The sequence below is a fragment of the Castor canadensis genome, chromosome 2, assembly GCF_047511655.1.
Source record: "Castor canadensis chromosome 2, mCasCan1.hap1v2, whole genome shotgun sequence".
NCBI lineage: Eukaryota > Metazoa > Chordata > Mammalia > Rodentia > Castoridae > Castor > Castor canadensis.
In genome coordinates, this window is record NC_133387.1 from 176,251,605 (window position 1) to 176,272,709 (window position 21,105).

The window sequence follows — 21,105 nt, forward strand, 5'->3', positions numbered from 1 at the left end:
ATTTATTTATTTTTATTGTTGTGCTGGATGGGGGGCATTTTGGCATTTACAAAACTTCTTAAAATGTATCAAGTATATCATACTTGAATTCAGCCACTCCATCATTCTCCTTTGTCCTCCTCTTCCCCCATTCCTAGAATAGTTTCAACAGATAACATTTTTAAATTTATAAGCATGTGCACACAATACTTAGGATGTATTTTGTTGTGCTGCATTCTTTTCATACCTCCTTTTTTAAATGTTCTTTTATAATAAGTGGATGTTGAATTTTGTGAAGTGCTTCTTCTGCATCTAGTGAGGTAATTCTTTGATTTTGGTGACTCATTCGGCTGATTGTTTCTATCACATTTATTGGTGTGCTGTTAGTGGACAATCTTCACATCCCACATGTGAATCTCATGTAGTCATTGTGATCTATCTGTTTTATTTGTTATTGAATTCACTTTGCTAACATTTTTGTTGAGAAATTTTACTGTAATGTGACCAAAGATAATGACCAGAATATTTAACCTATAGTATCCTTTCTTGCTTTGAATATCAGGGTAATGCTGGACTCATGAAATGATTTATGAAGTATTCTTTCTTTTTGTGTTTTTGGAAGAGTTTGTTAAAAACTGTTGTTATTTTGTTCCTTTTGATAAAATTGGTCAGTGAAGTCATTCAATCCTAGAATTGTTGCTTTTGGGAGACATTTTATTAGTGATTTAGTCTTCTTACCAGTTTTTGGGTCTGTTTAGGTTTTTCTGTTTTCTTCTTGATTTGGTATTGGTAAGCTTCATATGTCCAAAACTGATCCTATCAATTAAAGGATCACTGTTCACAGTGATCTCACAATGCTTCTGTGGTGTTAGCTCTAATATCTGCTTGTTCATTTCTATGTTCATTTGAGAATTCTTTTTTTGTCTAGCTAAATGTTGAATCTACGCTTGAAAATGGACTTTATTTCATTGAAAATAATACTGATTTTCTAGACTCTTTTGTAAAAAGTTTATTATTCCTTTTCTTAGGACACCTTTGGCCTTCTTCTGTTCTTTTTCTTATTCCGTGAGGTATGAGGTTAAGTAGTTTATTTTTTTACTTTTAATTAAATCATTGGTTGCTATAAAACTTCTTCATAGAACTAGTGATATTACCTATCCATTTTCACCTGTCCCAATATGCTTTCCCTTTCAATTTCCTCATTGACCTGTAGGTTGCTCAGAGCACATTAATCAATACACACTTGTGAAATTTCCACATTTTTCATGATTTCAGGTTTCCTATAATTTTGGTGAATAAGGTACTTGTTATTATGTCATTTTGTTTTTGCAGAACTGGGGTTGAACTATGGCCCTCACATTTCCTAAACCAGCACTCTATTACTTGAGCTATTCTATGAGTCCTTCTTTGCATTGGCAAATAAGTAAGAAAGGGTCTCACTATTCCTGGGCTGAATGGACCATGATCATCCTGCTTGTGCTTTGGACAAGAGAGAATAGGCACATAACACCCTGCCCTGCCATTGGTTGAAATGGGTCTCACAAAACCTTTTCCAGGACTGACCTTGAACCACAACCCTCCCAATCTCTACCTCTCAAATAGCTAGGATTATAGGTATGATTCACATCTGACACAAAATTCTTAAATTTGTTAAGCCTTGTCTTGTGGCCTCCAATAAGATCTATTCTGGAGGATTGTCTATGTTTTATTGAGAAATTGTTTAATCGGTTGCTGTTGGATGAAAATTAGGTCTCCATCTTTTAAGGTACATTGATGGATATTTGTTCATTTTTAAGGTAGATGACATGATTTTCTGGGTCTCTGTAATCCCAGTGTCCTTATATTGGAGTCTGTGCATTAAAAAGTATAGTTGCCTCTTCATGCATTTCATTGATTTAGTTGTTATTTTAATACCATTTTAGTGGGTTTTATTGCTTTTATAAATATCTTCATGTAATATATCAAAACCATATTCACCTACCCCAAGACCCTCTTCTTTCACCCTCCAGCTGCCTACTGTTCCAAGAGTCCAATAGTCTCCATTTTATAGCCATGGTTTTTTCAAGATCTGAATTTCCCCTTATGGGAATGCAATATAACCCTTTCCAAATCTAACTACATCATTTAACATGATGATTATTTGAGAGAGAGAGAAAGAAAGAGAGAGAGAGAGAGAGTACTTCAGCATTTAGTTGAGCCTTTTACTCTGACTCTGGATGAATCAGGGAGCAACAGACCCAGGCAGCCATGGTCAGGATTTGTGCTCTGTAGATGTGGTGTCATTCCTGTGAGTTTCCATGGAGCAGCTGGCTGTGTGCTGTCTGGTGAGACCATTGGCTGAGCTCCCTGTGCAATGAAGCAGAAATGTTAGAGGGGTTCTTGAATTGCTCCTGTTTAGGACAGGTCACATTATGTATTCACTGGTCAGTATTACTTGTGTTTGAGTTTTGTAGGTGGAAAGTTTTTAAAAGGATGAAAGGAGTTATTATTCAATAGGAAGAAGATCAACTGCTATGTTCAGTGGGAATGTTTGGTTGACCTTTGCTTCCTTTCTTAGGCATGGCATTTGGGTGGACTTTGGGGTTGAACTCAGCACTATTTAAACTCATGGCCATGGCAGAGCTATCCCCTTGTCATTGTTGAAATATACAGGGGTGGATGTGGCTCCCATGACTGGAGACTAAGAAAGAGGCTGAGGCTGACAATGAAGGAATTTAGTTATAGGACTTTCAATTGCTTCTGGGAAGCAGGAGTGAGCAGCTTGTGTTTGCAAGTGGTTTATACTGTTATTGTATGCTTGTGATTAGGTACCGACACTGGCAAATACAAAGAGCTATCACACATATCTTGGCTTTGGTTACTGTGGGCTCCATCTCTTCCTTCTTTTCTACCTGACCCCAGGTGGTAGGTCTCTACCACACATTTAGCCCCTGGTTTTCCCATGGGGTGAGATTGGAATGGCTTGATGTGTTACTTGTTAAAATTCTGTTCATTCCCAATGTAAAAACCACAGAGCATAAGGAATTCTCTCTGTGCCAACCATGAAAGAACCATAAGGGGGGAGGGGAGGAGCAATGCATTCCATGTGAAATCATTTCTCTGTCACTTCCAATGCAGACTTTATGTAGTTATGTGTTCCATATTGGTGTGTCAGGCCAATTTCCAAGTTGTGGGATCCCAAAGATATACTTGTTTGTGAATGGTGCTAGTTCTACCTTCTGTGGGGTTAGTGAAGCTGTGTATCTTATATTCTGGTATTTTGCTGATGTCATAGTTCCTGAAACTTCTGGAGGAATAGAAGAAGAGAGCTCAGTTTTCAGTGCTTATGTCAGCAACAAGTAGATGGCTATATAGGAGCCAAGAGATGTGGAAATACTGCAACAACAGTAACGAGCCAATACAATTAAATATTGAGTATTATTCAGCCAGAGAGAAGCAAAAAACATGTGGCTTGTGGGAAAATAGATGGAATATTAGATCATTGTTTTGAGTGCAATAAACCAAACTCAAAAAGCAAATATCACATTTTAGCACATATTTATGATTCGGGTCTAAAATGATCATAATAATATATTGAGAACATGATTTGAATGTAAAAGGAGGACTACTAGGGTTGTGGAATAAGGTAGCAAGGGTGAGAGAAGGACTGGAAAAGCTAGAGGTTCAAAGCATATTACACATACACGTAAGAAGATAGCATAATGAACCTATCAAATACTGTTTGAAAAGGAGGAGAGGAGGGAGGGCTAAAAGAATATAATGGAAGGGGTGAACTACTTCAGTGTACACCATACACATTTATGAAATGTTCTTAATGCAACTCTCCTTGTACTAATTTGATTACAAAATAAAAATTAATAAAAATGAGTGAACTTCTGTGTAAGCTGGCCAAAGGGCTGGAAGTCATTGCACGTTTCACCCTTTTGTTTACCATGTGAAAATTAGGAGATTCTGAATTCTTCAGCTATAGACAAATAGGATTTTCAGACATATTTAATTAATATCTACTAGTATTCTGCACTGTATTTACAACTAGGAATAAAGTAGTGAACAAGACAGCAATGTATGTATAACTTATATACAAAATTTACAAAAGAGATGGGAGTTACAGAATATACGCTTTGTGTAGGCACATAATAATTAAAAAGTGAAGGAAAAAACTTTGACAAGTGTTCTGATGGAAACCATGAAAATACAAATATAAATGGTCCTTAGTATATAGTGGTTCAAATTACAATTTTAGACTTTTTTATAGTGTGAAAATAGCACACTTTTAGTAGAAACTGACCTTTGAGTTTGAAAAATGATGTTTCCCTTAGCTGGCGAAAAGTGTTCTAACACACTAGTGATGCCTAACTGAAGGCTAGTGTAAGTATTCTGAGCACATTTGTAGTAGTGTAGGGCAAGCTAGAATGCTTGGTGTGTTATGTATAATAAGTCCATTTTAAATCTGGGTTATTTCAATCTTAAAATGAGATTGTCTGGGCATAATAACATCAGAACTCCAAGACCACCTGCATTCACAGCTGAAATTTGACTCTTTCCTACATGAATACTGTTGTTTCAATCATTCCTCTTATTGTTTTTCACTGAAACCCCACAATAAAAATGTATATGCTATTTTTTTTTACCATCTGTGATCCATAAACATGAACCTGAGTCACAGAGATGTTTAATAATTTGTCCAATATATAGACAGACCTTCTAACTCTATAGCCCCATTCATTCCTCTGAAGAGTTTAGAAATTGCTGGTCTCATCACTGAAGTGTTACAGTTAAGAACTCAATGGGATACTCATGTAGAGATTTTCAGTATATGTTGATTCAAATCTTTAGTGAAGATGAAACCTATAAGAAGTGATTTTGGAGATGTCTCAGGAGTGAAAATATATAAAGTAAATTGTTCTACTCATTTAAAAAGTCAAATGAAGAAATAGAAAGCCAGAAGGTAGATCTGTGGAACATACTATTAAGGATTTGGGAGTAAGACAGAAATAAACAAAGCAATCAATTTCCCTAAAGAGATAAAAGTCATGGGAGTTTAATATTGGCTCAAACATGGAGAATGTACAATCTCTAAAAAGAAGGGAAAACCGAGTGAAATATTGAGCCCCTAAGAAAGTAAGAACAAGCGTGGTCTAGTGTCTAGTATGTAAATATAATCACCTCATTTCATTTTTGCACTTGGAATCTTTTCTCAGGGTAGAGACTGAGAAAGCTACTACTTGCTTGTAGCCTGAAGCTTTATGTCATTAAACTCATGTTAAATTATCTGGTGTCTCACTCATTGGCAAGTGTGGTAAGAATAAGGACTGTTTATTTTTCTCAGATGCATCAAAGGACTAAGAATTATCATTATAAATTATGACCAATAGCTCAGCAACATTTCTGGGAATATGAAATATTTAATTTTTGCTGCTTCTTCCTATAATTGTAGTAACGAAAGCCTTGGACCCTGACATTGCTCTGGGACCAGTGGGGTAAATCACAGTGATAAGGAAGCACTTAACGGTTTTTCTCCTAAGGAGGGTAAGTTTTGAACTCTTTATATTAATGCCTTACTTTTTGTTTGACACATTTAGTAAGATATGATTAACAAGTAAATGGTAAACATGAGTTATATAAATAGTTGTTTTGTCCAACATTATTAAAGGTAAAGTGTTAACATATCAAATCATTCTAGATAGTTACTTTTGTGAATGTTTTTTGAATATTGTACACTTACAATGACCCAAGTAGCAAATTCTTAGTATACAATGCAGTATTGTTGACTATTGTTAACATGCCATACACTGGATCTTTAGAATCTGACCGTCTTGCATGATTAAATCTTCATAGCCTTTGGGCAGCATCACAACATTTTCTCTCCCCCTGACCTTGACAACCAGCAACCAACTCTTCTGCTTATGTGAATGTAACTGCTTTGAATGGCTTGTATAGGAAAGGTCACGCAACATGTTTTTTTCAGTGTCTTGCTTACCATGCTTAGCATAATGTCCTCATGCTTTGAGATGAAGTTCAAGCTTCTATTATATGTCATTTTCTTTCCATTTTGTTTAAAAATATGATTTAAGTGAAATTGATCCAAGAATGTCTTTGAATGGGGAGCAGAGAATATATTCAGTGTCAGTGAACAAAGGAAGGGGTAAGTGCTATAATAAGTAAGTTTCCTCTTCATAGAAAGATCTCACATTCTTCTGGATTCAGTGTTTTCTGGAGCTCCAGGGCAGGAATTTTCTATAGCCACAGCTGCTTCTTTTGTTTTAGATTAGAAGCAGCATTCATGGATTCATCTCCATCACAGTCTGCTATATTTTGAAAGTCGGCACCAGGATCCTAAGACTTTTGCCTACAATTTTACCAGGGAAGACAGGGCTAAAGCAATGAAGAAATGATGAAAGAAGTGGAATCCTATCTTGGTCCACTCTGTTCCTCATTCTCCTGTGGTTTTTCTAAAAGTTATGTTTGCATACGACAGCATTGGCCTTAGATCTGGAAGCTGGGTTGTTGATACGCTTTACTACCAATATTAAATAAGATCACTCAGTATCATGGTAGCATTAAAGGTTGGATCTGTGGATTCAGATACGTTGGTTTTAATTACTCAAGCATACACTTCACATTGTGAGAGAACACGGTTTAGAGTATCAGGGATATCTTCTGATGTTGTTCTGTTTTTTGTGCTTATAGACTCTTTGATGAATGGATTCATTCTTGTAGCCTTCACAGAAAAGCCTGCCCTCCAAATACTCCTATTCTTCCTGTTTCTAGTAACACATATGATCACTATGTTAGGAAATCTGGGACTGATAATTCTCACTGTGCTGAGTTCACATCTTCACACCCCCATGTACTTTTTCCTCTTTAATTTGTCCTCCATAGATCTCTGCTATTCTTTTGTGATTACACTCAAAATGCTTATGAACTTCATATTAAGCAAGCATATTGTCTTTTACATGTGACTCAGGTCTACATTTTTTTTTGTAGTTTCTGAATGCTGTGTGCTGATATAAATGGCCTATGACTGCTATGTGGCCATCTGCAATCCACTTTTGTATAACACTGCCATGTCTCCTAAAGAATGTTCCTATCTTATACTTGCTTCATATTTTATGGCATTTTCTGGTGCCATGGCCCTTGCAGGATGCATTTGAATGTGACTTTCTGTAATAGAAAAACTGTCAATCACTGTTTCTGTGACCTCTACTCTTTCCTCCAGCTCTCCTGCACCAGCACTTATTTCAATGAAGTAGAGATTTTCATTGTAGCAGGAAAAGATATATTTGTTTATTTTGTTCATTTATTCACATGTGCATAGATTATTTGGGTCATTTCTCCCCCCAGCTCCACACCCCTACCCTCTACCTCCTAACTCCCCATGCTTCCAGGCAGAACCTCTTCTGCCCTTATCTTTAATTTGTTGAAGAGAAGACATAAGCATAATAGGAAAGACAAAACATTTTTGCTAGTTGAGTTAAGGTTAGCTATACAGAGAGATTCCTAGCATTGCTTCCATGTACAAATGTGTTACAAACCAAGTTGATTCATCTCTAACAGATTTTTTACACTGGTTCCAGATCCCCTTCTCATGTTGACCTCTGTCACTTAGGTTTCTGTATTAGTTCCTCTGGAGTGGGGACATCAAATACTTTCATGTTTTGGGTTTCCTACCTATCCCCATACCTCCCATATGTGCTCTCCCCTTGTCATGTGACCCAAGCCCAACAACATTACTGATTTGCCCTACATCTAAAGTCAGAATACGAGGGATAACATGATTTTCGGTCTTCTTAGCCTGGCTAAACTTGCTCAGAATGATGTTCTCCAGTTCCATCCATTTACTTGGCTGAATACAATTCCATCGTGTACAAGTACCACATTTTCTTGATCCATTGGTCAGTAGTGGGGCATCTTGGTTGTTTCCATACTTAGCTATTATGAATAGCACTGCAATAAATATGGGATTGCAAGTGCCTTTGGAGTAACTTGTGTTGCATTCCTTTGGATATATCCCTGGGAGTGGGATTGCTGGATCATATGATAGTTTTGTTGGGTAAGAGTATCCTAGGATTGAAATTATTTTTATTCAGTGTCTGGAAGACCTTGCTCCATGCTCTTCTTGCTTTTAAGGTTTCTGTTGAGAAATCTCCTGAGATTTTGATGGGCTTACCTTTGTATGTTATTTGTTTATTTCTCTTACAACCTTCAATATTCTTTCTCTATTCTCTGTGCTTGTGTCTTAATGATAATATGTCATGGGGTAGTTCTATTTTGTTCAAATCTTTTTGGTGTCCTGGAGGCTTCCTGTACCCGAATGGGCATAGTTTTCTCTAGATTTGGGATAGTTTTTGTTATTATTTTGTTGAATATATTATGCATTCCTTTTGCTTGCACCTCTTCTCCTTCTTCAATTACCATGATTCTCAGTATTGGTCTTTTGATGGAGTCAGTGAATTCTTGCATATTCCTTTCACAGGTTTTGAGTTGTCTGACTAATATTTCTTCAGTTTTTCCTTTAATTTCCATTTCATCTTCAAGTTTTGAGATTCTTTCTTCTGCTTTTTCTAGTCTGCTGGAGTTGCCTTCCATTGTGTTTTGTATTTCTGTTTAATTCTTTTTTTTTTGAGGTTTTCTATATCATGAGTCACTTCCCCTTTAATATTGTCTACTGTTGTCTTTAATTCACTTATCTCTTTATTTATGGTGTTCTCTGTTTCATTATTTAGGGCTCCTATGAGTTCATTTATTTGTTTTTGTGTCTTCTTATATTCTTTAGTTTTGTTTCTTGGAATTTCTTGAGTGCCTCCTGTACATTTTGGTTGACCTTATCTAGTAACATCTCCATGAAATTCTCAGTGATTTTTTGCAGGATTTCTGCTTTCAGGTGTTCTTGTGGGCTTTGTTGGGTTCCTTGGGATAGTCTATCTTTGTTTTGTTGGAGTCTGGAACTGGGTATCCATTTTCTTCATTTTCCTCTGAATCTTGTGCTAATTAATTTTTTGGGGGAGAATGGTTTCCTTGCCTTTTTCATCTTCCCATTGTTCCACTTGGTGCTGTTTTTGTCCCTGTCTGTGTGTAGTTTAGTATTAACTAAGTTACAATAGTAAAACTAATGATACCTAGAAAGAAAGAGAAGAAAGAAAAAGAAAGAAAAGAAAAAAATAGATAACCAGAGAACTCAACAGGGAGAGATGGTGGACTAACAAACAGTGAACAAGACAAACACTTATAGAGAAAAACAAAAAAAAATATTCCATGTTCAGGAACAGTAGACTTTCAGTCTTAGTAGTTCTGGTGTTACTCCTTCACATCCAGTCCTGGTGTTGGTATTTTAGCAGTAGCTCTGTCATTGTCTCGTCAGGTAGTTGGGTCAGGATGCAAGGTTTGTGGACCACTATCTGCCTTATTACAGGCAGTGCCTCATCACCCACCTACTGTCAGCCGTCTACTTTTGCAGGCTTTGTTTACTGAAAGTTTGCACTGAGTTCAGCTCCTTTCTTCTCCTCCCTCTCCAGCGCAGTGGCCTTTTGGCCATCTACTTTTCCAGGCTTTCTTTACTGAAAGTTCCCACTTGTCCAGTGTGCTCAGAGCACCAGCCTTCTCTGCTGCATATTCCTTTTCAGTTCCTTGTTTATTATTCAGTTTTTTTATTTTTTGTAGGGCAGGGGTCAGTCTGTCCAGGGTGCTATGCTTGTATATCCGAGGCATAGCTGTGGGAATACCACATGCTGCTTATTTGCTCATCTGTTGGTATGCGTCTCTCAAGCAGGGTTGGAGCTGGCGTTTGGTGGCTCCCCCAGTTTCTCCATGTAACGTGGAGTGGAGAAGCCTTGTGTGGGCTGGGGGGCTTCAGGTGTCAGAGTTTTGCTTCTTCTTGGTGTTTCTTTTCTGCCAAGTGTGGCTCCACCATCTCAGCAAGATTTTTGATTTATGGAGCCCACACTATCTGCTTCCTCCCTCTAGTAACTATCTTGGATCCCTCGAGAGTGAAATTTGAAAATTGTTTACTTCAAGAGGTTTTTTTTTACATTATTTTTCCATACCTTTTGCACACTTTCTCTTTGTACCACTTTATGTGTTTGAGAATGACATTGAGGAATTGACATTTCTTTTTAATTGTCATTATTGTGTCACATTACAAACTAATAATTGGTTTTGCTAACGAATAAACAAAGGAATTCTTGGTTGATAGTGTCCATTGTAAGCACATATGTAAATGCCACAGTGAAAGTCCCCTGTATAACTAGTATATGCTAGTGCAAATGTTAAAAGAAGATCTGTAACTATTAGCAGTAAATAGTTATTCTTCAAATCCAGTTCCTTAGTGACCCACGGAAAGCACTAATCTTTCTATTTCTATTCATCTTCCCATTCTGAAATTTCATAGACATGGGACCATAAATCACATGGTCTTTGTGATTGACTTGTTTCACAAAGCAAAATATTTTCAAAGATCATCAGTGTTGTAGGCTATATCAATAATTCATCCCTTTATAAGGCTCTATAATATTCCATTGTATTCACATACCACTGTTTGTCATCCATTCATTACTTTTTGGGCTTTTGGGTTATTATCACCTTTTTGATTACTATAAATACTGTGATCATGAAGTTTCATTTGCCATATATGCATATATACACATATATAACATATAGACACACACATATACACTCACACACATATATATGTATTTATAGGTAAAGTCTTTAGGTTATAGCATCTATAGTCTTAGTGGGTTATATTGTAGGTTTCATAACAAATTCAAACCAAGATGACAGAGTTGCACTCTGATATTCACAGTGTTAATTAAAATTCTCAGGCACACATATTCTTTAAGTAGCCTCAGGGCCCAATAGCACGGGCTATTGAAGAAGCGTCAATGCTGACACTTTCCTGTTCCTTCTGCCTGTGTTTCCTTCTTTGATGAGTCAAGGACAGGGTTTCTTAAGATGCAGGTCCTAGACCAGCAGCATAAGCATCACCTGGGAATCATTTGGCAATTCAAAATGTTGACTCCATTTCAGAGACTCTGAGGGGGCCACCAGCTCTCTGTGATTTCAGATGATTATACTGCCTTCTCAAGGTCAGGGGAAGGCATAGGCTCTATAGAAAACTTTTGCCTTTGAACATCAGCTTTAGCCATCATATTAGTGGCAACTAATATACAATAAACCCATTTTTCCTAAAAATGTGGGTGACAATATCACAGGAAAGATATGTATTTATTTTATTTATTCAGCATTAGGTACTGAACCTAGAGCCTTGTGCATGGTAGGCAAGGATTCTACATCTTGAGTCATGCCTCCAGTCCAAAGGAGATGTTTTTGAAACATTCAATGATGCAACTTGAATGGAAATTTGAACTTTCCAGTAATAAGTGACATTGCTGATGTAAAATGTTCAGAATTAATTGTGAACATGGAAAACCCAGGTGGAAGGTACATAGTACTTTCACACACACACAAAAAAAACAAAAACCCAATGAATTTCCAAGGCAGTAACCTAATTTCCCTCTCATCTGCTATTGTAAGTGTTTCTGTCCTTTCAAAATTCCAAAGAACATGCTTCTGTACTGATTTATTTATTTGAAAATAGGGTGGCCCAGGAGCTTCACAAAGCAATCATTTGAAATAGTAAAGATGATGCAAGAAACCACATGACACAGATCACAAATACCCTGGCACACTTCTATGTTCAATACCATTTTAAAAATTAGGGAAAAGTGTCCTTTAAATTAAGACTGTATGTCTTTCATGTTCTGCTATTTAAAAATCTTCTGTCATTTATATATATGTCCAAAAGTGAGACAGCTAGATTATATGGCAGATCTACTTTTAGTGTGGGCAGGAACCTCAGGAAGAATATATCCCAGCATTCGCTGATTAGATTTTTATGTCACTTTACTTATCTGAATAAATGTGTAAATGTATCATTCTTTTGAGGTGTTGTTGATCACTGTTCCACCGTATAGATACAATGCATTTTGTGTGCTCATGCAGTAATTGACATACTGTTGGCTTTTTCTAGTCCCCGACTATTTTGAATGTTGGTACTACCAATGATAAGTTTGGTGCAGGCATAGGTTTACATATGCTCTTGCAGAAGAAACATTGGTTCATAGAAGTGCTATTTTGAACCTGTCATTCCAGCTATTTGGGAAGCATAAATAGAAGAATTGTTGCCCAGGCTGGCCTGGGTATTAATACAAGATTCTATCTGAAAGCAACACTAAAGTATATAAGCGGGGAGTACTAGGGTTGTGGTTCAAGAGGTAAAGCACCTGCCTAGCAAGTACGAAGCCATGAATACAAACCCTAGTACTGCAAAAAGTAGACCCTACTTATGACCCTGCTATGCCAGGTTTGGGCATATATCCAGAGTATAAATCAATGTACACGAGAGAGACCTGCACACTTACATTTATCACAGCACTATTCATAATAGCCAAACTGTAGAATCAGCCTAGGTCCCCAATAATCAATGAATGGATAAAGAAAATGTAGTCTATATACACAATGGAGTATTATTCAGACATAAAAAGAATGAAATGATGTAATTTTCAGGAAAATGGATGGAACTGGAGATCATAATGTTGAGCAAGGCAAGAAAAGCTAAAAAGCAAGATATCCATGTTTTTACTCTTACACTGAATTTAGACCTAAAATAATGAATAATGAACAGTAACAATGAAACATGTGTGTAAAGGTAGAACCATTGGGGTCCAGAATCAGTGGAAGGGGAAGGGAGAAGGAAAAAAGGAGAGGATCTGGGTGGTATTTACACACATACCCCCTCTCTTTATACATACAAACACACACACACACACACACACAAACACACACACACACACACATATATATATATATATATATATATATATATATATATATATATATATATAAAGAGAGAAGAGAGAGGGTGGCTAAGGGAATATGATAGAGGTGGTAGACTTGTTCAAAGTGTACCATGTTCAACTAGTGCATGATCACAATGAAATTACTTTCTGCTATTAATGTATACTAAGACTATAACAGTACTCAAAAGTTCAGATTTGAAATCATAATGAATGTTGCCTAAGATTGACTTTAAACTCTTAGACATGATTGCATAGCAAAACAATATTTGTACATGAAACCAGTAGTTATTTTATTTTTAAAGTGGTCGTAACAAATAAATACAGTACCACTAAAAACTGTGTTGACTGAAATGCAACTATGCAATGCTTAGCCTTAGTTTACCTAAGTTATCATTAATGAACTCTTGTTTGGTTTTTCTTCACTTTTAACCAAGGTTGAATCACAATTTTGAGACTCATGCTTTTATAACTTTATGACAGTTGTTTAGTATATAATGAAAAAACATTAAAAATTCTGAATTGTTTAATATTTAAAATTTTTAACTATAAATTCACAAATTACAGATGTGTATATTCATGGGGTGCAAAATGATATTCTGAATAAGATGCAGAATAATTAAATAAAGCTAAAACATGTATCACCACCAATATTTTTTGTAATGAGAATATTTGAAATTTATTCTCAGCTGTTTTGTAAAATACCATATATTATTATTAATCATAGTCACTACATTAAGCAGTAGGTCTCAAAATATATTCTTCCTCTCTCTATGATTCTGTATTATTAATTGAACAAAGGGGTTTCATTATGATATTTTCATATATGTATATATTGGGCTTTGGCCAAATTTACCACCTCTATGCTTTCTTATCCCTTTTATCCTCTTTTTTATTTTTTTTACATTTTCAGTGGATATCATTATTTTCATAAATCAATATAACGTGCTTTGATCATATTTATACCTCATCACCCTCTTCTTTCAAACTCCCTCTTCCCACTAGCTCTCCCTGCCTAGGAATCCCCCTTTGAAATTCATTTCAATTAATTTTTCAGGTGTGGAGAGAATTGTGTGATATTTATCTTTCTGAGGCTGGCTAATTTTGCATGGCATAATGATGTCCAGTTCCACCTCCCTTTCATTCTCCCTATTCCTAGGCCTCTGGAAAATGAAACTGTCCTGTCATATGAGAGCTATTGCTTTAGATTACTCACATGAATAAGAAGCAGTATTGTGTGGGCCTGGCATATTTCAATTTGTATAATGTTTTTCAATTCAATGCATGTTGCTGCAAATGACAGGATTTTTTCCTCTGTAATATTGAATAGCATTCCATCCTAAATGTATTTTACATGTCCTTATCTGTTCAACAAATGATGTTGGGAAAATTGAATTCTACATATGGAAAACTGAAACTAGACCCCTGTCTCTCAACTGTTAAAAACACAAATTCTGAATAGATTTAAGTACTTAATGTAAGAATAGAAACACTGAAATTGCTAGAAAAAATAGGGAAAACCCTTTAATATATAGACATATGTAGTATTCTTTCTGAATAGAATCCCAATTGTGCAGAAAATATGAGCATGAATTGAGAACTGGGATTACATCAAGTTACAAAGCTTCTGCATAGCAAACAATTAACAGAATCAAGAGACAACCCACAGAATAGTAGAAAGTCTTTGCCAGTTATTCATTGGATAGAAGTTAAATATCCAGACTATATAAGCAGCAACAAAACTAAACACCAGAATAATAAATAATCCACTTAATCAGTAGTCAAACGAATGGAAGAATTTTCTAAAGAAGAAGTACAAATTTCTAATAAACACATGAGGAAATGTTCCACATTCTAATCCATAAAGGAAAAGCAAATTAAATCATCATTGACACTCAATCTTACCTCAGTCAGAATGGTTATCATCAAGAAAACAAGCAACAGAAATTCTGGCAAAGTTGCGGGGAAAGGGGTAACTCTTACACATACACTGTTGATGGACTGTAAATTAGTTCAGTCACTACAGAAATAAGTATGGTGGCACCTTAATAAAATAAAGATAGAGGCCATATGATCCTGGTATACCACTCATGGGCATATCTCTATAGGAATATAAATCAAGATGTAATAGATGTACCTGTACACCCATATTTATAGCAGCAATATTCATAATAGCTAAAATATGGAAGCAGCCTAGGTACCCATCATCTGATGAATGGATAAATAATATATATGTATGCACATTGGAGCATTATATAACCATAAAGACAAATGATATTATGTCACTAGCAAGAAAATGCATGGATCTAGTGATCATCATGGTAAGTGACATAAACCAGACCAAAATGACAAGTATCTCATGCTTTCTTTCATATGTGGAACCTAGTCTTTAGAAATGAATAGCAGGAATGTAAAGCAGGTGCTGTTTGGGGATGGGTATCAAAGAGAGAAGTAAGGTCGAAAAGGAAAAGTAAAGAGGGAGTGAATATTGTAAAAATACTTAATGCCCATGCATGAAAACAGAACTATAAAATCTGCTGAAATTGTTTTATGAAGAGGGTAGTGTGGCAACAGGGAGTAAGAGAGGGGGTGAATTTGATCAAGGTGCATTATACCCTCAGATCCTGATGGGGTGCCATGACCTGTAGCCTCAGCCTGGGATCCCAACCGCTTTCAATGGAGGAGAAGCCCTGCCAGCCACACCTTCAGCACCATCACAGCCACCACCATCCACACCACACCCCCAAAAGCAGCAACAGCAGCAGTCACATCACCACCACCGTTATTATTTCTACAACTGTAGTCACAACCTCCACCATCACCAGCAGCCTCACCAATACCTCCAGCATGTTGCTGAGGGCAGCCTCAAGGCCCAGCCAAAGCCATTGAAACAGGAGCAGAAACACCTTCCAGCAGCAACAGGAAATGCCAAAAAAGAAAACAGACTTTGGTGAAATATGTGGTAATGCTGGAGAAAAGGAAATATCTTTAAAAAGCCTCGGTTCTGATGAAGTTACTCATCCTATTTCCAGGGTCCTCAATGGCAACCAAGAAGTTGTAGATATAAGCCTAAAGCAGACTGTAAAGGCTGACACTTTGGAGGAGCAGGAATTAAAACTAAGAATTTCTTTCAGAAAAACAATATGGACAAAAGGAATGGGAAGTCTTATGAAAATAAGTCTGGAGAGAATCAATTTGTAGCTGACTGCAGCAATTCCATATGGTGTTGTAACAAATAATTCAGGCTATATTACTGATGGTTATATGGGCAAAGAGCAGATAATGATGGTAGTGGATCTGAGAATAACTATACCACTTCTAAAGAAAGGAAAGCTAGGTGCAATGGTGCCAAGGGTTGTGAAAACCTTTATTTAGTGCAGGACAAAGAAATGAAGCAAGAGACTAGTGTCCCATGGGGACTTGAAGCTTTCAAGCCTGACTATAGTGAACAAAAGGGAAATCGAGTAGAATGCTCCAAGCCTGTTTGGAAGTGTGAAACTGGGCCTGGCAGAACGAGTTGAGGAAAACCTGCTGTGGGCAATATGCTTCACAAAAGCTCAGATAATAAATGTGCTGTGAGCAGCAAAAAGTTTTATGATCAGCCCAAAGGAAAGCATGCTTCAGCTGCTGCCTCCAAAGAGGACTCATGGATCTTATTTAAACCACCCCCAGGTTTTCCAGTGGTCAAGAGCGGTTCTAAAATAGTTCCTAAAATAAGGTATGGAAGCAAATTTAAGGAAAACCTCAACAATACTGTAGAGAACTATTCTGAGTCACTATCTTCATCTTCATCCTCTTCATCATCTACTGGGGAAACTCAAACCCAATCTTCAAGCCGGTTATCCCAGGTCCCTATGTCAGTGCTGAAATCTTACTTCTGCCAACTTTTCTAATGGGCCTGTTTTACCAGAGACTAATGCAAGTGTGTATCCTCCAGCGGGTCAGCCACTGTTAACTATTGCTGATAATACTGTAACACCCTTCTCTTCTGGAGCTGATTCAGTTGTCCAGGACATGAGTCTAACTTCAGCAGCTGTTGAACAAATTCAGTCTAGCCTTTTTATCTACCCTTCAAATATGCAAACTGTGTTATCGAGCACAGCACAAGTAGATCTGCCCTCTCAGACAGATCAGCGAAACCTGGGTGATATCTTCCAGAATCAGTGGGGTTTTTCACTTATAAATGAGCCCAGAGCTGGCCCTGAGACTATTGTGAGAAAGTCATCAGATTATAAAGTGATGGAGGTGACATTTCAAGACTATCCTGCTACTTTGGTTTCACAGGGTACTGAAATAATCCCCTCAGCAACTGAACATTCTATGTTTCCAAGGCTTATGAGCGGAGACATGGACTAGTCCTCAAGTTCTGAAAGTGGAACCATATCCTTGGAACCCAGTCATATAGGTGACCTGCGAAATGCAGACACCAGTAGTAATGGTGCTATAGTGTTTTTCTCAAAGGACTATGAGATAGAAAATCAAAATTCTTGGCCTCTCCTATGAACACTTTGTTAGGCTCTGCCAAAGAACAGAAATAAGAGAGAGGCTTAGAAATAAATGACAGCTGTGGTTCTTTTGACCTGAGGGTTGCTACTATATATCACACTAAAGGTAATTCGTTTTCTAAAAAACAAAAAACAAAAAACTGGTACATTGTACGCATCTGTGGAAGTATCACAATGAAACATCTTTGTTCACCTAATATATACTAATAAAAAAGATCGCATTATCCATAAACAGCTGCAATAATTTCATTTCTTCATTTCCCATTTCTGTGGTTTTATCTCCTCTTCCCAATTGCTTTAACTGGAACCTCCTAGTGTCGGTTGAACAGAAGTGCCAAGAGTGGGCATCTCTGTCCTGTTTGGGATCTTAGAGCAAAGGCTTTCAACGTTTAATACTGAATATGATATTAGCTGTGGGCTTATCCTGTATGGTCTTTATTGTGTTCAGGTACATTCCTTTTATAATTATTTCTCACAACCTGCATGAGCAGGTCCCTTGACCTGACTGGGAGTGACTGGGGATTGAGAAAAAAAACACAGACAGACATATAGAAAGGTGGGATTGGATGGGTCTGATACTCCTGATGGGACATGCTGGCAACATCTCCCACCCCCAAGCTTATTTATTTATTTATACAGCATGTATGGGAATTTGGGGTGAAATGCAGGTCGAATTCTCATGGGTCCAGTCGTGTAGGTGGCAGGAACAGCACAGCTGTGGTATGTTGTTATTTACTACAGACTATCCTGTTGGGTCAGCATGTCCTGTTTTTCTTGTAAGGCAGCCCTGCTGAACCTTGCTTACCTCCGGGGCCTTGCCTTCTCAGCACAAATGACATTTGTCACAGCTTTACTCACATCAAACTTTCTTCTCAGTCTGTTTAGTTACTGGTCCCCCACACCTAATTCTTTGAAAATTATTTGTCATAAAAGGACATTGAATTTTGTGAAATAATTTTCTTCATCTAATGAGATAATTATATAAATTTAGTCATTCATTCTTTTTTTGTTTCACTTTTATTAATATGCTTACATTGGATCATGTTTTGCATTCTATGTATAAAATTCACTTGGTCATGGTAAACTGTCTATTTTATACCTTGTTTCATTTTATACATTTAGTTTCATTGTATTTTTTGAGAATGTTTATTTTATTAAGCTGAAGGATGTTGACCTGACCTTTTATCATTTGTAACATCCTTGTCTGGTTTTGATATTAGTAATACTGGCTTTATAAGATGAATTAGGCAGTATTCCGTTCTCTTTGATTTTTTTTGGAAAAGTTTGTAAAAATCAGCATTATTACTTTATATATTTGGGAGAATTTAGTGGTGAAGATATCACATCCTGAAATTTTTGTTTTAAAAGTCATTTTATCAGTGTTTCAATCACCTTACTGATTATTGGTCTATTTAGGTTTTCCTAATTCTGCATGATTCAGTCTTAGTAAATTACACGTGCCCAGAAATTCATCCTTTTATCATTTATCCAATTTGTTGATTTATCTTGAGGTGTTTCCTCTCATGTTTTCCTGTAGCAATTTTAAAAATTCAGGTATTTCCTTAAGGTCTTTGATTCATTTTTAATTGATTTTTGTACGGAGTGAGATACAGGGATCTAGTTTTTGTCTTCTACACATAAACATCCAGTTTATCCAGCACCATGTACTAACCTGACTTCCTTTTGTCTAATATGTTTGTGACAACTTTATAGAGAATCACAATAGTCCTGTGTGATTCAACTTTATAGAGAATCACAATAGTCCTAGCCCATAAGCATAAGTTTTTAGTTTCATGAGCAAACTCAGATATTTTTTTTAATATGGCTCTGTAGGATAGTTTGAAATAAGCATTGTTTTACCTTCTATCATTGCTCTTTTGCACAAGATTGTGTTGGCTATTTAGGGTCTCTTGTCCTTATATATGAATTTTAGTGTTGATTTTGCTATTTCTCTGACAAACCTCATTGGAATTTTTGGTGAGGTTTATATAGAATCTGTATATTGCTTTCAGTAATATGGTCATTTTTCACAATATTAATGCTGCCAATCAATGAACATATGAAGAGTTTCATTTTTCTTGTTTCTTATTTCATCTATTTCTTTGTAGTTTTTATTTTAAAGGGTTTATGACTCCTTGATTAGCGTTAAATGCTCTGTATTTCATTCTTGAAGTTATTGTTATTGTGATTGTTTTATCAACTACTTTCTTATTGGATTAATTATTGGAGTATAAAAGAACTACTGATTTTTTGTATGTTGGGTTTCTTTCCTGCTTCTATTCTGTATTTGTTTATCAGATTTAAAATTTTTCTGGTGTAGTCTTTACAACCTTCTAAATACAGGTTCATGTCATCATCAAGTGGCTATAATTTGACTTCTTCCTTCCCCATTTGCTTCACTTTTATTTTTTTTACCTTTTACTTTTTCCTTTTCTTTTTTCTCTTTGTCAATATGGCAGCTTGAACTTGGCCTCGTGCCTGAGAGGCAGGTGCTTTATCACTTCAGTCTTGGCCATAGCCTTAGTTAATTTTTTTTATTATTCATATGTGCATACAAGGCTTCGGTCATTTCTCCCCCCTGCCCCCACCCCCTCCCTTACCACCCACTCCACCCCCTCCCTCTCCCCCCCACCCCCTCAATACCCAGCAGAATCTATTTTGGCCTTATTTCTAATTTTGTTGTAGAGAGAGTATAAGCCATAATAGGAAGGAACAAGGGTTTTTGCCGGTTGAGATAAGGATAGCTGTACAGGGAGTTGACTGACATTAATTTCCTGTGCGTGTGTGTTACCTTCTAGGTTAATTCTTTTTGATCTCACCTTTTCTCTAGTTATTTTTTGATTTAATTATTTTTCTGGCAGGGTCTCCTGTTCGTGCCCTGGCTGGCTTAGACCAGGATTCTCCTGTCCACAGACTCCCATATAGCTGGAATCACAGGTGCATTCTTCTCGGCCTGGCTCTCTGGTTGAGACTGGGTCCCACTAACATTTGCTTGACCTGGTCTGGAAATCAGAATCCTTCTCATGTCAACCTCCTGAGTATCTTGTGTTACCTGTGTGAACCCCCATGTCTGGTTTCCATTTTATTTCGTTCTCTTTCTGTGTTGTTCTAGCTAAAAATTCCAATTCTATATTGACTATGAACAATCTCCTTCCTGATTTTAGTGGAAATGCTTTCACTGTTTGCCTATTCATTATGATCTTGGATATGGGTTTGTCATATCTAGCTTTTACTATGTTGTGTTGTGAACCTACCATTCCTAGTTTATTGTGGGATTTTACCATGAAGGGTTGGTAAATATTTTCAATTTTTTTGTTCTTTTTTGCATCAAGATGATTGTGTGACTTTTGTCATTGATTCTGTTTTATGTGCTGTATTACATTTATTGGTTTGTCTATGTTGATCCATTCATACATCTTTTTGTTGGAGTTGTGTGTATTAATTGTACAAAGTGAGTGATTTCATTGTGATACACCCATTTATGCATATAATGTACTTCGATCATGTTCGTATTCTTAACTACTGTTTCTTAGCCCCCTCTTCTTCTTTTTTTTTCCCCTCCTATTCTACCTCACAGTATTCCCCCTTTTTACTTTCACAATGTTGTTTTCTGTTTTTACACCTAGCTTCTATAGATGGGAGAAAAACTGCAATGCCTGTCTTTGTGTGATTGGCTTATTGCACTTGACATGATGATCTCCAGTGCCATCAATTTTCCAGCAAATGACATAATATCATTCTTCTTTATGGCTTAGTAAAACTCCACT

General features: G+C 36.6%; 1 pseudogene; it reads left to right on the forward strand.

Annotated features, from left to right (window-relative positions):
• The first annotated feature begins 15,509 nt into the window (after positions 1-15,509).
• LOC109702077 (FMR1-interacting protein NUFIP2 pseudogene) lies at positions 15,510-21,008 on the forward strand (annotated as a pseudogene).
• The last annotated feature ends 97 nt before the right edge of the window (positions 21,009-21,105 follow it).